Source organism: Saccopteryx bilineata, chromosome 11 (assembly GCF_036850765.1).
Source record: "Saccopteryx bilineata isolate mSacBil1 chromosome 11, mSacBil1_pri_phased_curated, whole genome shotgun sequence".
NCBI classification, from domain to species: Eukaryota; Metazoa; Chordata; class Mammalia; order Chiroptera; family Emballonuridae; genus Saccopteryx; species Saccopteryx bilineata.
This window is the reverse complement of record NC_089500.1, coordinates 13,708,732-13,724,564: the sequence shown is the minus strand read 5'-3', so window position 1 is coordinate 13,724,564 and position 15,833 is coordinate 13,708,732. Positions and strand designations below refer to the sequence as shown.

The 15,833-nt window shown below is 44.3% G+C and overlaps 1 protein-coding gene across 5 annotated transcripts in view; it reads left to right on the top strand.

Annotated features, from left to right (window-relative positions):
- NEDD4L (NEDD4 like E3 ubiquitin protein ligase) overlaps positions 1–15,833 on the top strand; it is a 339,262-nt gene that overhangs the window by 152,826 nt on the left and 170,603 nt on the right. Inside the window, exon 1 of one of the 5 annotated variants that reach the window (XM_066247371.1) lies at positions 6,204–6,348. The exons of the other annotated variants lie outside the window; for them this stretch is intronic. The gene's annotated coding sequence lies outside the window, so the exon portion shown is untranslated. Of the gene's footprint in view, positions 1–6,203; positions 6,349–15,833 lie in introns of those variants that run through there. 5 annotated transcript variants of the gene reach the window in all.

The following is a 15,833-nucleotide window of genomic DNA, read 5'->3' as shown; positions in this document are numbered from 1 at the left end:
TATTACAGTACTTGGCTCCAGCTGTTAGTTGAGAGCAGTTTTTCCCATGCTCCACAGTACTCCTCTTTATCAGTCTTCTTTTTTTTTTAAATTTTAGCGAGAGGAAGGGAGGCAGAGACAGATGCTTGCATGCACCCCAATTGGGATCCACCTGGCAAACCCACTAGGGCCGCGGTTCTCAGCCATCAGAAAAACACAGGGTCGCCTAAAGCCATCGGAAATATTTATTTTATTTAAAAATGTATTGTATAATATCTATTTTCTGATGGCTTTAGGCGACCCCTGTGTTTTGGTCGTTCGACCCCCGCCGGGGTCGCGACCCATAGGTTGAGAACTGCTGCACTAGGGGGTGATGCTCTGCCCATCTGGGGCTGTTGCTCCATTGCTCAGGAATGGAGGCATGTTTTTAGTGCTTGAGGCAGAGGCCATGGAGCCATCCTCAGTGCCCCAAGGACAACTTTGTTCTAAACAATTGAGCCATGGCTGCAGGAGGGGAAAAGAGAGAGAAAGAGAGAGAGAGAGAGAGAGAAGGGGGAAGGGTGGAAAAGCAGTTGGTCACTTCTCCTGTGTGCCCTGACAGAGAATCGAATCCAAGAAGGACATCCACATGATGCCGGGCCAACACTCTACCACTGAGCCAACTGGCCAGGGTCTTTATCAGTCTTCTAATCTTTGCCATTATGCAAGGTAAACACGTCATATTGTATGCCTTTAGTCAGTGAGGTTGAGTATCTTTTCATATATTTGTATTTTCTCTTTTATGAAGTGCTGATTTGCATCTTTTGTCCATTCTGCCTTTGAGTTGTGACTTTTCCATTGATTTGTAAGATTTCTTTGTAAATAGTGTTTTTCTCATTTGACCTAGTGTATTCTATATAGGAACTTTATATTTTAACATTGGGCTTTTCAATGTGTCTCTCCTGTGGTAGCTTGAAACACTAACAAGTATTCATTATATATTTATGTTAAAAATAAGAAACATTTCCCCCCCATTCGGTTGTGAAAGTTATACATACACATTGTTCTAAATCTGAAAAAAAAAGTTAGAAGGAAAAGGCTACCATCAACAGAAAGAACATCTCTCTTAATATCTGGCATTTTCCTTTTAGTTGTCTTCTGGTAGGGAATATGTGTATTTATATAACATGCATCACAATATAAGTAGACTTTTGTAGCCTATTTTGGTCAGTTAATAGTCTAATATGTGCTATACAACATTCCATTTTCCCAGTATCTTATTTAAGCATTTCTGTTTAAATTTCCAATGTTTCCTATCAAGAGAGAAGAGGTGCAATGACTATGCAAAATTTTTTCAAAGTTGGATTATGTTCTTATGATACCTCCCTGGAACTGGGATTACTGAATCCAGCAACAGCAGGGTTTAAATCCTCTGGGTACATATCAGCAATCTGCTCTCCTAAAGTGAACTACTAGTTCCTGCTCCCTCGGCATAAGGACTGTTCCTCCCACGGGAGACGAGAGCCAGCCGACAAGGTCTGGGACGGGTCCTTCAGGGAGAGGCGCTGCTGGTCTGATGCTAGCATGCATATGGCAGTGAGCCCAGGAGGTTTGAGGAAGAGCCAGAGGCTGTGGGGTGGGGGAAGGGCGCGTCACAGACAGGACTTGAGAAGAGCAGGCAGGAGCCCTGGCTCTTGAGGGCTGTGTGGGCCACCATGAGGAATCTGTATTCTATGCTTAAAGCTGTAGAAAGCAAGCAGAGAGAGTTGCCAGGCAGAGGAGTGGCCTGGTGTGACTATTGTTGCAGGTAAGAGTGTCTGTCCCAGAGGCTGTCACTGTGGCCTGTGTGAGAAGACGGTTTGAAACCTGGATGATAACAACCAGGATGGAAGAAAGAGCATTGTTGGTGTGCGTGCATGCACGTGTGTGTGTGTGTGTGTGTATGTGTGTGTGTGTGAGTTAGAGAGAGAAAGAGCGCGTGCTTGAGTTCTCAGGGCCTGCTGATGGACTAGATGTGTGAAGGATAAAGAGAAGAACCAAGCTGAGGAAAATCCCACTTGAACAGCTGGCTGGAGAGTAGCCACCAAGATGCACAAGGTTAGCTGGGGAACAGGTGCGGCGGCAGAGTCAGAAGCTGGTGTCGGAGCTTTTAGCTCTCCAAGTGGACGTGGGAAGGCAATGACCAAAAACAAGGATAGGCCTTTGGGTGTCATTTGCATTCAGATGGTCTGTACAACCAAAGGTACGGGGCAGGATCACAAAGGTTGGGGTTTCTTCTATGTGGAAATGTGTTCACGGCCCTGAGTAATGATAGCATAATGGAGGTTAGGAACACAACTGTTTCTTAAATTAGGGAATAGCCTGTAAGCTGTCAGTTATAAATGGTTGAGGATATAAGTCATTGGGTCTTGCATAGTCTCTTGAGTGGAGTAGGAATGTGATATTATCTTTGCTGGCTGATGTTTAAAGATTCAAGAAACCTTTCCCTTTCTTGATGAGACAGTTTTCTGCTCCGGTGCTTAGATCGAGTCACTTGATTGTGTTAACCTGCGAGGCATGTAACTACACATTGTCCATTTTTGTTAAGGCTTTGGAAGAAAAGGCTAATCCATGTTAGGAGGATTTGATATAAGACCTTGTAAGGAAACTCAAAACTTGACGCTATAGTCACCAAACCTTGCCAGTGTTATGTACAATTTTTTGCCTGTGTCATGTCATCCTTGTTGTGCCCAATGTATTCCTCCCCATCCAAATGTCCTAGTTTCTCTTCCACTGTAGTTGGTTTTGGACAAAACAGAGAAACTTGCCCCCCCCATGTGGATTTTTCATTTGGTTACTCTTTTTTTTTTCTTTCAAATAAATGATACTACATTCTAAGCAATTGTCAGATCACAATTTTGGGTTTTTTTTCCTGATAATAAAGAAATTAGACATCTAAAAAGATAAAAGTATAAAGCAGTACTCTGCTGTACTCTGAATAGCCAGAGACTAATTAATTTACTATTTTGTTTTATTTCCTTCTGGTCCTTTGCCTATATTTATATGGGTATATAGAAATAGTTCAGATATTTTAAATAATGCTGTAATATTGTTTAGAATGACGCCTTTGAACCAATATTTTATGGTGCATATTTTATGCTAACTTGTAATATTTTTAGAAACATGATTGAAGGCGGTAGAGGAGTATGGGTAAATTCACAATGGCTTTTAAAGACAAAAAAAATCTTAAGATGTCTCTGTAATTGACAAATCTTTCTAAAATTAAAACCAAAAACAAACAAGATACACTGAAAAGTCTTTAAGATACTGCTCTGAAGTTCAAATTTTGTGTTCTTAAGATCCTGAGTTGAGTGGCGTCAGCTTTCACAGTTTTCTTCGTCTCTTTGGTTATGTTAACTTAAAATTTAATTACCTTTTATTCTCTTCCTGCTGCTTTCCACTGGAACATATGGATCCAATGTGACCCTTTGTGGCATTTCATAGAATCCCACCTTACAAGCCGTACCGGTTTTCTAAGTGTGGTGAGCAATATCAAACACAGTCTTTGGGTAATATGTCCGAGGTGTTAAGAGCCATAGAATGATGTGCCTTTGGTTGTAAGTAACATGGAATTAAAGAAGCACCATGAATTTTTACCATTTATTTTGAAATTTGAATTTAGAAAACAAGTCCCCAAGGGCTTAAGTGAGAATGGAAGCAGCTTCTCCTTCTGGTACAGTTCCGGTTGACCCGCCCCTGGTCGGCACAGGGGTGCCACCTGTGGCCTACCTCGCCAATAAAAACCGGGGGAGTTCCAGGATAGGCTACCATCCCTTCCACTCCCTTTGCTAACTGCATTGTGCCCTCCCTGTGAAACGGAAGTGTCTGCCTCAGGTCACCAGGCTCTTCCTGTTCATCCAACGCAGGGGCCTATGTCTGCTCAGAAGACTCCTCTTCAACCTTGATGTAGCCCCTTGACCCTTGACTATCTTGGCCTCGTGTTCCCTTCTTGCCTCTCTGACCACCTTTCTTTTGTGCCTTCTCCAAGTCTCTCATCCCGCTTCCTTATGATTTTTCTTTTTCTTTCTTTTATCTTGGAAATCTCATTGTATCTGCTATTGCCTTGACGGAGATTAAGACTCACAAGCTATAAAAATGCACACATATAAATATGGTTTTGGTTTTGTAAGGAACTTCTTGGTCTGCATTGCTTGACCATATCCCTGATTATTTTCTTAGGGGAGAGTCCTTGGATTAGAATTGTTAAGTCAAAGGGGGATGATTGTGTTTAGTCCTGTGGATCACCTATAGACACATTTTTTCCTACTCAGGGACACCCCTTTTTAGGCTATCTTCATCTTTATTTGTTCTATGGCAACACATCCTAACAGGTTTCCTTGGTCTCAGTCTCAGTGAACTCTAGGTGACTCTGCACCATTGCTAACCTCAATGACCTTGGAAACTGCAGGGCACCTGAGGCACCCGGTGTCCATATCCCTTTAGGGACTTCAGTTACCGTTGTCCAGCCAGCCTCCACACCTTCTTCCCGGGCCCAGTGACTTGGGGTGGGCGGACCTATACTTTCATGCATGCTGGTGCCACTCTGAGCTTAGGGTACCATCTCCCATCAGACCTCAGTGCTGCTCAAATTCTCTGACTCCACCCAGCTCTGCTTCCTCTTGCTCCCCAGGTGTTCCAGGTTTTGATGTTCTTGACTCAGTCTCTAATCTCTGTCCCACTCTCAGCCTATGAACTTGTCTTCTACTTCTCTGGAAAACCAAAGCAAAGCTGCAGCCCTCAGCCTACTGAGGTAGTACTCAGCCAGCCGAGGCAGTCTGGGGCCAGAACTATAAGCCACCCTTTCCTCTATCCAGTCCCTGGCCTGTCTGCCCCATCAGTGGTCCTTTCTTCTTCCATGTTGGCCATGCGCCACTTCACAAAGTCCCGTCCTTTTAAACCAGTGGTTCTCAACTGGGGGCATTTAGCAATGTCTGGAGATAGTTTTTGGTTGTCACACCTGAAGAGAGCTGCTGTCTAGGGGGTAGAGGCTGGGCATGCTGCTAAACATTCTATAAGGCACAGAACAGCCCTTCCCTAACCAAGAATTAGCTGGCTCCCAACATCAGTAGAGCCCAGGCTAGGAAAGCCTATTTCAGACCTACTCTCAGAGCGTGGCCATACTCCTTCGGTAATCTCTATTCTTGTCTCTTTGCACTACAGTTGCTTTGTGATCCTCCCAGCCACCAGGGGTCACTGGTTCCCCCCTGCTGATCTGTATTGTCATCTCAGCACCTCTGGGAATCCCAGCCTTTGAGCGCCTGTGAACTCGAAAGTCTAGTTTAGAGTTTCTCAGCTGGCATACCAGGAACACTTAATAAGCGAGCATGCCACCAAATTTGAGCTCATGTGGAAAGTCATGTTCTGCTCTAAGTGGGAGCACTTCCTGTCTCAGCCGCACCTGCTGGGGCTGTAGAGTGGGGTCTGACTTGCTGCAGGCAAGAGTAAAGATGCGTAGATTAGTGCCAGTCCCAAGCCAGGGAAAGTGCACATGTTTTACTTGGCCCTGGGAGTTGAGTAGAATAAAAGGTGGTCAGTTCTGTAAACTGTACCCCTCAGACAGGACTCAGGCCCCTTGACCCATGCCTGAGGGCACCCACTGGTCCATCTGAAAATGACTTACTCATAGGTGATAATGGACTAATAGGGTGTGGCTGTCCCCCGTGTCATACTGAATCCCCCACCTTCTTTGTTTGGTGTTGTAGTTTATATCAAAGTTATCTCAGTTCCAGCCTTCTCCCCTCTTCAAAACTTGAAGCTCTTTGAGTGTCAGTGGGTGGTGTTGTCCAGCCTGCCGGGTCCAGGGCCTTGAGCACAGGGATTGGACAGAAGCCAAGTCCCTTGTGAAGAGTGAATGACAGGCCTCAGTGCCTGTCTGCACAGAAACCTCTGATCCACCGTGTTTAAATAAGCAAACAGCCCAGCCTGAAGTGACAGTCATTTACAAATCATGTGCACTCTGGTTCCTGCCTGCACTGTTACATACATCCTTCATTTATCTTTCTACCTGTCAAGAGCTGTCATTTGGAGAAGCAACGCTGCAGGTAACAACGTTATGGAAGGTGTGGCTATTTCAGCTCATGCCAAGCAGGTTGGAGTTACTTAATCTTACAGGAGGGGTGGAGCTTGACTCAACTCCTTTTCCACCAACGGGCATTTCTTGCTAGCTGTCATTGAAGTGAATCAGCAGTATAAATAGGCAGCTCCGTGCATTCCTCCTCAGTTGTGCTAAAACTTACTGGTTACCCTGAGTACCAGCAGAAGTGTATGTGGGCAGCCTTTCAGCAGTTTCAACACAGGGAAGAAGACAGGCCAGGCGCCCGAGGGTCGTTGAGGTAGATTCCCAGCCAGCAGGTAAGGCGGCTTGTTTTCTGTGAGCCTTGAGAACAATTATAGGTAAGAACAAACAACACCTCTGTCTGTTTATTATATGAATGCATAACATCTACTATTGGCATGGAGTTAGAGCTCGGTGTAGTACTGTTTTTATATCGGAAGCATTACCTCATTTCATACGAAGATTCTACTGTATAAATTGCTTCTCTTTGGTGTTTGGGGTTAGTCGTAGTTGATCAGTTTTGCTCTCCTGATGTATATAGATGGGGAGGTAGCAAAGAATGAGACTTGAAGAGATGTCATTTGAACTCTCGTGATTTCTCTTTGCTTCTCATCTCTGGGCTGTTTAGAAGCATGTAACACTTATTAAAAAAAACTGAAAGCACAATGGATACATTTGTTATTTTTTTCGAAATCATGGAAAATATAGACCACTTCAGTTCTGGGAATTTTTGTTCTCTGAGTTAGAAATCACTGGCTTGGGAGAAAACGATTGTGTTTTTCTTCCTGTTCTGTTTTGGACCTCTCTTTTCTCTGATTATTTCTGACTTAGAACTCCCACTGGAGAGCAGGGGAGACCAGCGGCACTTGGCCTCAAATGAAATAACATCTAAGGGTGTGAAGTAGTTTGTTAGAACAATGATTTGTGCTTGGTACCTGAATTTTTGGTTGATAGTAATAGAATTCTTTCTACTCCTTAGTATTTGGCTGACATGTCTTACTGTAAATGTATTTGTTATTGTTGTTAGCTTGAGAGAACAAAACTTCAGAACACAGTCAGCTGCATTTTTCCTTTGGATTTCACTGTCATTTCTCACCCTTACCCACTCATACATACGACTCCACTATATGATTAACACGTGGCTTTTCTGTTTCTTTACTGTCTCATTTGATGATGATTCATAAACTATTAGTTCACTGGTTAGTATATGTCTGTATGTTGCCAAAGCCTGAAACTGGAGTGGGTCACACCTTTCTATTATGAGCCAGGTTACTTTCAAAAATGTATTCCTAATGTTAAATGTGGTTTAAGATTGATGGAACCCAAGGTAATGACACTGTGTCAACAATGTGGAGTAACAGAGCCTATAGTCAGATCTGAGTTATTCTGTAATACTCTATTGCATGTTGAGAAGTATATTGTTTACATGTGTTTGAGTTAGAGTATGCCAATCAAACAAAGGAAAGAAGAGGGAATTTAAAGAACTTATGCCTTTTTTTTTAAATATTCAGGTGGGGGTGGGGGACCAAGGTGAATTTTAATTCCCATGGGAATTTGAGTATGATGATGGTAAAATTGAGATGAGAGAAAATAGAAATGCTCTCTATTATGAGAGAAGAAAGGGAATGATTCTTCCGGACTATTTTTTTAATTAAAAAAGTTTTGTTTTTATTTTTTGGGAAAGGGGAATCTTGTATTACAACTCAATGCTACTTAAAACAACATGTTTAGGACATTTTCTGGATACTGTAGAATATAACGGGAAGATGTAAGAAGAAGGGACAGAAACAGAATGATGGGAATTTTCTAGTTGGGGAGCATAACAATTTTATTCTGAAGTGGTTTGTTTGGTGAGTGTGGTTATGGTGATGTTGGGGGACCCAGTATACTTATACAGTATCCTACAGGCCGTTGGTAGAAGTTGGGTTTTTGCAGTTATGACGTAGGGCTTTTCCTAGTCAATATTCAGGTGAGCTCATGTACATATCATTTCACCTCGGCAGAAATCTGTTCTTTCTCATGGTTTTCTTCCTTTGCAATTTGACTTAACAATGACTTAATATGCTCGCCATGGAGAGGATTTCCCATTCCCCAGGCTGCCTTGGAACAAGCTGGCTAGGTCCTCTTGCTCGGATCCCAGCGGCTTCTGAGGTCATTCACCTTCAGGGCCATGGCAGAAGCACGTGTCTGCAGTTGTTTGCTGAATCTGTCTCAACTATGCTCTCAGTGGCTCAGAATTCCACAGAGGGTCACCTGGCACACCTTCCCCCACAGTAAATATTTGTGCTCTCTCTGTGCTTGGCCTGGTTTTCTTGGTACTCAGGTAGGTAACTTCCCCAGGCAGTCCTGCCCCCCCCCTGCCAGGACGGGGGGGGGGGGGGGATCAGGCCATGGCTGAGATCGCCAGCCGCCTTTCTGAAATCAAAGGAGGCTTTGTTTTGGATCCATCTATAGGCCTGAGGTCTAGATCTTATAGAAAACCCCTCCTGCCCTGCTTCTGTCACCACCAAAACTAGATCAGCCAAAATAGTCACGAGATCTTGAACCATGAGCTGTACTCTCTCAGCTGATACATATGTGAGCTATTTATTCATCTTAGAAGTAGTTACTGGAAGAAAGGTTAAAATTCCAGCTCCTGATTGACATCACCCCTGAAAACAAAGGACTGATTTTCTTCTCTTAGAGAATGGAATTTTCCGTGGAAGTTTTTGGAACAGCACGAGACGTGTGACATATCATCACCTCCCGGAGGTAGTTAACAGTGTCACGTCAGACTAAGTGGAAACATGGGGACCATAGATTCAGATGGGGTAAGTGGAGTTTAAAAGAAGTGCACAGAAGAGAGCCGCTTCAAAGTGTAAGCAGCCTTGCTCACTCACTGTTACTCATCCGCCCCAGGCAAGAGGATCCCATGCAATTAGAAACTGCCCTGACTCAGATCGGTGACTGGAAACCCCGTCATATTACAGAGGGCATTTGGTCATGTGCTCTTGAGCAGAGGTCATGTGGAGTCCTGCGGCTGCAATCCCCAGGGGAATTAGCCAGTGCAGGGGTTTGAACCTTCAGCCCCATTAACAGGGTCAATGAGTTTATTTTGGCCACGATCTGCCATGCCAAGTAGACAAGCTTGAGACTCCAGGAAGTCTCTAGTTTCATTAAAGGAAATGATGTGGCAGGCTGTGAGGCATTTTACTATATTCTGCTTTTCTTTCCTGCCCTGCTGTGTTGAGGTTTTCAGGGGCATCGTGGGATGCAGGCTCACCCGTGAGCAATCCATATATGAAAGAGGTTCCTTCTTTTTGGACACTCTCCCGTCTGGTATTATATTCATGTGACTCTTTATTTTAATGCATTGACAAGGCTATGTAAGACCCCCGCAATGCCTTGTTAATTACTTTAAAGTAATTTGTCTTCTTGTTATTCTTTTAGTTCATTAGTTACCAAATATTTATCAAATACCTTTGTGCAATAAAAACTGCCCTAAGGTTTGGCAGTTTTCATTGAGCTAAAATTGTTTCAAGTTTGACCGTTTCTTTCCTTCCTGTTATTCTTGTTTTCACTTGATTAATTTAATTTTTAATACATACTTTAACAGCTCTGAAGCATTGGGCTGAGTAGGGATGGCAATCAAAGACAATTAAGGATTGATTTGTGATTTAATCAGGCTGGGGAAATGTGTTCCCTATTTGTTAGCTGGTTTTAAAAAATTAATATTCTTGATCCTTTGCTCTTTTAATGGGAGGCCGCACACAGAGACTGAATGGTTTCCCTCGTGCGTGTGTGCACCTGTAGAACTATGTTTTTTAAGAAAATAAAGACTTTCACAGCTAGAAGGATGATGTAAGCCAGAAGGAATGCATGTCAGGGAGGAGAGAGCAAGAGAGACGGCCCCATCAAGTCACCTGCGCAGACCTGCAGGTCCCCGGAGACCAGGCGTCATTCACAGCAGGGAGGTTGCCATTACAACGCGATCGTGAACGTGACACGAGATGGAAAGCTTTGATGACAAAGCCAGCATCTTAGTTTAGCAAGAACCGGTTTGGGGCTAAGACCCTCAAACTCAACAGTGAGGTGCTGCAGTGGAGGGCGGAGCCACCCCAGCCCCTCCCTGGGCAGGGAGGGCCCAGCCTCATCCCCAGCTCCAGCCAGAAGCCTCTGCAGCCTAATCCTAGGTGTTACCCACGTCATGATTAAATCGTTCTTCTGTTGTGCTTGTGCACATCTATATTTGGCTTTGCCTTTTTTTTTTTTAAGGGAGGGAAGAAGTCTGGGCAGAAACAAAATAAAAAGCAATTTGCAAGCTCCCAAATGGAGAGAGCACCAGTTTGAGTCTAAGTGACCTCCCAGCCTTGAGCTGAAATTCATTTATTTACTCAGCAGCTATGCACCGAGCACCTCAGGGTCCACTCGGGATGTCTGTGCTAGGAAGGCCGGTTCTAAACACGAGAGGCCGAGTACCCATTGGTGCCCGGCTGGTGAGCTGCCCAGCCATCTTCCGCCACCGGCCTCCCCACCTGCAGGGAGCATCAGCCTGGTGGGAAAGACCAGCGATAGCCACGTGAACATACTGCCTTTGGAGGTGCTGTGAGGGGCGAAAAGTAATGAAAATCAGGAGACGGTAATACTAGTTATATGTGTGGGCACGGTTTTTTTTTTTCTTCTGCATGGGAGCCCCTAACATTTTTTAGAATCCCTGTTTTTGGTTTGTATGGAAGGTGTGGGGAAAACTTGCTTTAAAAAAATCCTTTGTAACATCCTTCCCATAGAGAACTATAAATTATTGTACCTAGAAGGGTAAATAGTCATTGATCTTGAAGCAAAATGGAAAGATCTGTCTTGGGGAAAATTATGTTTACTCATCCAACATGTTTGAGTATCATCTTATCCAGATAATATTGGAAACTAGGGACGTCAACATTTATGGAGGAAGCTCAGCGTGAATGAGTCATTCTGCCCTGTAAGAGGCGTGGCAGCTGAAACAGAGAGGCGAACGGCTGCACTTGTGCCACTGACGTGACACAAGCATTGTCATTTGCCGAACGGAGTTGTGTTAGGTGATATGACCTCCAGTATTCGGGCTCTCATTTGTCATTGTTTTCGAGTCAAGATTTCTTATAGCAGCCTATGGAATCAAAGCTTATAAATTGTTACTGTTTTGAAACTATAAGATAAATACTGAGTGGGAGGGGTGGGTGTGAACACATGCAGAGCAGGGCATTTATGAGATGTAGTACATACATCCTTCCTGACCTTCTCAACCCAGCATCATGGAGAATGAGGTCATGTGTTCTTAGTTCCCAGGGCAGGGGAAGAAGCCCTTGGGATGTGTTGTGGTCTAACGTCTCTCACTACTAACGACAGCAGCAGTTCACCAGATGCTAAAGTAAAGGGTGTGGGGGTGTCCCCACCGTTGGATGAGGTTAGCTGGCAGAGATCGTGACACCTGATAATGTGCAGTTGCAGGTGGCAGAACCAGAGAGCACACCTGGGGTACCTTACAGCGTGCAGAGTGCGTGCCCGCACTTCGGTGGCTGTCTCACCCTGAATCAAGTCAATCAAAGCAGCCAGAAAAGGGGAGAAGAATCCAATCTTTGTCAATTGTGCAACTGTTGTATTTTTGTTTGGGTCTTCCCCCCAATTAATAATTTCCCATTTTCTTCAAGGTGTTCAAAACACTATTTAAAAAGGTCCCTGGACCATTCTATTAAAAGTACATCTACTGACCTGTGGTGGTGCAGTGGATAAAGCGTCGACCTGGAAATGCTGAGGTTGCCGGTTCAAAACCCTGGGCTTGCCTGGTCAAGGCACATATGGGAGTTGATGCTTCCTGCTCCTCCTCCCTTCTTTCTTTCTCTCTCTCTCTCTCTCTCTCTCCTCTAAAATGAATAAATAAATAAAAAACTGTTTAAAATGAATAAATAAATAAAAGTACATCTAGCCCCCCCCCATCCTCCCAGCATCAGTCCTCTCTGCCAGTGGGCCTTTTCTTGTTAGTATTTGTCACATTCTAACACTCTATTCTAATTTATTCTGTGTACCTTACCACCCGCCTCCCCTTGTTAGAGCGTCAACTGCACGGAGGTAGGCAGTTTTCAGTCATTTTTCCCCCCTGTTGTATCTCTGGTGCCCAAACCAGTGCATGAGACACAGCAGTGCTCAGTGCGTATTAGCTGAATGAAGCAATGAGAGACCTGGCCAGACACCCAGGCTTTGGAGGGTCGGTTGCAGGAGCCTCCGTGTGGTCTCCGCCATCCTGCCGGCGCAGGTGGAGGCGGGGGTTTCTTCTGAGTTGTCAGTCCTCGGCAGTGAGTTGTCTCATTGTCACTTGGCCGCACCTTTATGCATTAATACAGTGGCTCTCAAACTTTTTGAAGTTGGGGTGCATTTAAAATCCTACAAATAATTGTAGGCACATTATATACAAATTTCTGAGAAATATGTTTTGTTTTTTAGATTTTTATTTATTCATTTTCAGAGAGAGAGGAGAGAGAGAGAAAGAGAGAGAGAAGGAGAGAGAGAAAGAGGAAAGAGAGAACAGGAGGAGGAGCAGGAAGCATCAACTCCCATATGTGCCTTGACCATGCAAGCCCAGGGTTTCAAACCCGCGACCTCAGCATTCCAGGTCGATGCTTAATCCACTGCGGCACCACAGGTCAGGCCTCTGAGAAATATGTTATAATATTAAGTCAAGCCTGACTGGGCGGTGGCGCAGTGGATAGAGCATCAGACTGGGATGCGGAGGACCCAGGTTCAAGACTCCGAGGTCGTCAGCTTGAGCGCAGGCTCATCTGGTTTGAGCAAGGCTCACCAGCTTGAGCTCAAGGTTGCTGGCTCGAGCAAGAGGCCACTCAGTCTGCTGTAGTAACCCCCCTCACCCCAGTCTAGGCACATATGAGAAAGCAATCAGTGGACTACTAAGGTGCCACAATGAAGAATTGATGCTTCTTATCTTTCCCTTTTCCTGTCTGTCCCTTTCTCTGACTCACTCTGTCACAAAATAAATAAATAAATTAAATTAAAATTCTTTAAAAAAACCTTTAAAATAAAAATAATTAAGTCAAATATTAAAGAAAAAATATAAAGTCCAAGTGTGTGCTTTTATGGTAATTAAATGAAATAAATACAACAAAATTAAATTTATTCTGACATTAAAAAACATTTTTATGTTACATGTTTTGAGTTATGCTTTTTAGAAATCATAAAAAAGAGGGGTTAAAAAATTTTAAAATGACAAAAAAGTTATCTTTTTATATACAGTGGTACTTTGAGATACGAACAGACCAACATGCAGACTTTTTAGGATACGAGCTGCGACTTGGTTTGTATTTTTGTTTGAGATCTGAGCGAAATTCCAAGATACGAGTTGTGATTCGGGAAGCTGCTGCTAGTTGGCGCGTTGGCGCACAGGTCCAGTATCAGCAGTTGATATACGAGTTGATTAACTTACGAGCTCGGTTACAGAACGAATTAAAGTCGTATCTCAAGGTACCACTATATATAGATACATTCTTAGAAAGATTTAGTAAATTCGGCAGGTCCCGGTGTGAATGTGTTAAGTTTTTTCATTCTTGTGTTTATAAGAAACATGAGCCTGATGTGTCCTAGCAATTTCTTCAATGTTTGAGCATATATTTGAAAGGCAAACTCTCATTTCCTCGTCAATACATTGAAGAATTCCTCTCTTTTTACTCTTAATTGTGTTGAGTGCAGAAAACTCCCACCATACATATCATCTTAACTTTACACCAAACAAAGGATAGAAGAAACTTGCCTCCAGTCTTTCCAGGGGGGTAGTGTAAACAATCCAGCACTACAGCTTAACAGCTTTTTGCAACCTAATCAGGCAAGTGAGGTGGGGGGTTGGGCAACTGTCAGCTTACAGCCAGCCAATTCCTCATACCTCTGTCCCCCCAAAATCTAAACTCCAAAAACCCTGTTGGTTTTTTGGTCCCCAACAGGCAAATATTTCTCTAGAATACCATAGGGCACACCTGGAAATCTTCTAGGACGCATCAGTGTGCCGTGGAGCACACTTTGAGAATGACTGTGTTGGTAGGATGTAGTTGGCTGGATGGCTGTCACCACTTTGAGGTGAAAGTCTAATTCCCAGACTTTCTTCCATGCTTTTTTCAAGGGCGGAGGTAAGCCCCTGGCTTCTGTTACACAGAGAGATCTGTCCACAGGGAGATGGCTCTGGGAAGCTCCCTATAAGCTATCCATGTTCATAGCAAGCATATCACGCACCGTAGGCTTTTCCTACCTAATTGCCGCTCTGGTTCTCAGCGTTCAGCACACTGCAGTTACATGTGCTCTGTGGTCTGACTTAGCCGTAATCCTTTATTAATTGCCTCTTGTTCGAACGCCCTCGGAGTAGATTATCCTTCACTTCCAGCCTCTGCTCCAATCCTATGGGCTTTCTTCGTTTCAGTCCTGATGTGAGAAAAATAGCCAAGAAATCAGAAGTGAGGCTTTTCATTCCCATCGATTTACTCCTGTATGAGCAGGGCTATTCTTCGAAAGATGCGCGATGGCCAGGGCTCAGCATGTCTGCTCCATGACATGGACAGAGATATTTCCCAGTGTCAGTCCACTGCCGAGCTCGAGATGGGCTCCATCCACCTCAACCGACATCCCGTGTGCCCAACCTGCCTTCGGGCCATCGTGACACCCCGTAAAGCAATTACTTGTTGCAGTCCTACTGTGCGGCTGGAATGCCGTCTCCACAAGTTACCACGACATGGCTCTCTGTTTGCAAGAAGCTCCCAGACCAGTAGCAGAAATGGACACCGAAGTAAACAATTCTTGTGCTGAGGACTTCTGCTAACAGGAGCGGGATTTGGGGGTGAGGAAGTCTTCCCAGAGACAGTTGAGTTGGTCATGAAGGTCATGTACAGGGAAGGTGGGGACAGGGCATTTCCAGCAGGAGAAAAAGCACGATGTGCTCAGAGAACGAAAAGTCCTCTTTGGCTAAACATGGAAGGTGACATTGGAGGGGCAGGTAGGGGCCAGAGCCAGGCAGACTGTGTGTGTTTGTCACAACAGTCTGGACTTTTTCTTTGAGGTTACAAGAACCAGCTCAGAGTAGGGGATTCCCACGTGTTTGGCTTGGGTGAGTGGGTTAATGTTTGGCTGCATTAACAAGATGTGGAAAAGGGAGGTTGATGCCTGCAGAAAGATTTATTCTTGAGGTGCTTAAGCATTGAGGTCAGGATGGCCAGAGGTTCCTTAATTTGCCTGCCTGGTGCTCAAGCCTGAGGTCCTCAAAATTATAGACTATATTATAGCCTGTATGGAGTATAAATCTGATTGGCAGTTGATAAAGTGGTCCTGGGCTAGAGTACATTGTTGTCCCCCAACACGCCACTTCTTGTATTTAGATCATCTGGGTCTGAATCGGGTGTTACGTTCAGTTATGAGGAAGCATGCTGCAGGCAGGCATACTATGTGAACGTTCCTAGCTGAGGTCTCAGACTGCTTTTTTCCATGTAGTTGCTGAATTTTATTCCTGCAGAGTGAGGACATGCACTTGCGTGTTCATCTTGCTTGGAGTAATCTAAAACAGTTATCCCTGAAAGACCCAACGGAGAGAGAGAAAGAGAGAGAGAGAGAGAGAGAGAGAGCGCGTCTGACTTTGTGGTACCACTGGCTGCATCCACAAGTGGCATATATTTGTGGTGCCTAACTATGATCACAGTTTAACAGCATCTAGGTCCATGTCAGCTGTGCAGGACGTAGAGGTTAATTACAATGAGTATTTTCTCAGCCATCTGCTTGTATTAAG